The sequence below is a fragment of the Tenrec ecaudatus genome, chromosome 4 (genome assembly GCF_050624435.1).
Source record: "Tenrec ecaudatus isolate mTenEca1 chromosome 4, mTenEca1.hap1, whole genome shotgun sequence".
Lineage (NCBI taxonomy): Eukaryota > Metazoa > Chordata > Mammalia > Afrosoricida > Tenrecidae > Tenrec > Tenrec ecaudatus.
In genome coordinates, this window is record NC_134533.1 from 150,423,973 (window position 1) to 150,426,487 (window position 2,515).

Sequence of the window (2,515 nt, forward strand, 5' to 3'; positions counted from 1 at the left end):
GTGTGATAGGCTAGAGAGATGAACGAACCACCTTTAGACGTGTGTAGACCTACATGCAGGGACCAAAAGAAGCTCACATTTGGGTATTTTGTTTAATAAAGGTTTCTATCATTTTGTAGCAAAATTAAATTTTGCTACAAAATGATAGAAACCTTTATTATATAATATTATATATTAATATAATATAATTATATTATAAAATATTATATTATATATTAATATATAATATTATATATTGATATTATATTATATGTTATATATTATATATATAATAGAAAAGAACACTGTGTCTGATCATGCACAGGGCCAATGCAGACAATGCAGAGACGAATTGACACAGCAGTCAAACAATGAACTGAATACGCTGCTGGTCATGAAGGTGATACAGGACTGGGGAATGTTTCACTTTGCTGTGCATAAGGTCAATGTGAAAGACACAACGACTTAATGGCAACTAACAATGGTCTTCTTTTGGCAGCAATATTATACATTAATTTTTTTCAGAATAGTATGCCAGCTGGGGGAAAGGGTTTATTATACAGTCAAATTATTATGATTCTTAAATCTAGAGGATTTTACCTAAGGAAAACAATACCTTAACCAAAAAAAAAACAAGCAAATACTGTCATTAAGAGTTCCAAAATAGTTAAGGGGGCACTGCACAAAAAAGTGCATGCCAAGCATTAATTATAAAAACCACTTTGTTAATGACCAAAACCAGATTAGACTGGTGCGTTCACTTGTTTTTATTCTTTTAAGAAGCAAAGGCATTGGTACTTAAATCAGATTTCCTCGTGACTAATTTAATTACTATCTCTCTGTACTCTTTAACACAGTCCAAGAATATGTAGCTTTCACCACCAAACGCATTAAGCTTAATTAGGATGGATAGTCCATGCTCAGGTCAAGTTGACTGTTAATGTCAACACAAGAATAGTCTCATACTTAGCTAACAGCATTGCAGCATAAAAAACATGTCCTTCAAATCTTATGCAAATTATAGTAAGAATTTTATTCTCTATTTTCTTTGAAAGGTGAAGGGGTAAGAAAATAGATATTGCTACCCATGTTTCAATTTATACAGGCATAGGTTATTTCCAACAAAATATATTTCAATCTGTCTCTGTAATCAATAGATAGATGCAGACAAGTTTTCTCAATAATACATTTGTCTGTTTAGGGCACCTTCAACGAAATGTCAAATCTAAACAGTGCCTTTCCAGGAGATCTCCTGGGCCAAGGAAATTCACAAAGGAGCAGCTCACTCAGTAAGTTATAATAACTGTGTTTTGGGATTGCAATGAGATAATCTCCATGTACTTTCTCTCAAAGTTCATGGGACAGTCACAGGGACTTATTATGAAGTTTTAAGGAGATTAAAAGTCGTATTAGTAGGGAAAATTCCAGGAAAGCTGCACTGATGAATTTTTTCTACCACAATGAAGCACTGCTCATTCATCAAAGGTAGCCAAAGACCATCTAATGAGAACTCTGTTGACAAACCATACCTTATTCCCTCCACAGCCCTGATCCTACTCCTCCGGATGGTTTTGTTCCTACAACTCAAAGAATATATAAAGGAAACAGGATCTGAAACTCCCCAGGATGCCCCAAATGCTGTTTTGACATCGTATAAATCAAAGATCACAACATATGTGGGAATGGCTTAAGGAATTGGAAATACCACCCTGAGAAGTGTATATACCTATTGTTCTTGTTAGGAACAATCAAATGGGTTCTGACTTTCATACAATTGAATGAAACACAGCCCAATCCTTCCTGTTCTATCTTCCCAATTTTTACGTTTATGCCCATTGCTGAAGCCACTGCGCCAATTCATCTTGTTGAAGGCATTTCTCTTTTTTTGGCGACGCTCTATTTTACCAGCAAGATGTCCTTGTCCAGGGTCTAGTCTCTCCTTTGCATGTGAATGTTGGACATTGACTAAGGAAGAGTCCAGACAAATGGACACATCTGAATGATGGTGCTGGTGAAGAAGACTGAAAGTACAATGGGTTGCCAAAAGAGCACACAAGCCTCTCTTGGGAAAAATACAACCAGAATTTTCCTTAAAGGCAAGGATGGCAAGACTCATGTACTTTGCACATGTTGTCAGGAGAGACCAGGAAAGATAGAAAGACTTTTGGAAAGAATGTCCTGCTTGCTTCAGTAGAAGGGCAGTGAAAAAGAGAAAGGCACTGGCAAGATGCGTTCACACAGTGGTTGCAGCCGTGGCCTCAAAGCTGAGAACAATTGTGAGGATGACCCAGGATCAGGAAGCATTTCATTCTGTTGTGCACTGGGGCACTACGAATCAGAACCACCTCCAAACAAGAAATCTCTCTTGAACACGGATGCTAAGCATACGAGACCCAGTCTTGTCATCCTCACTTCCAAGGAGAATTCTGGCTGTATTTCCTCCAAGACCGATTGTTCTTTTGGCAATCCATGGTACTTTTAATAAGCTTCGCTACTGCCATGCTTCAAATGTTTCCATTCTTCTTTGGTCTTTTCG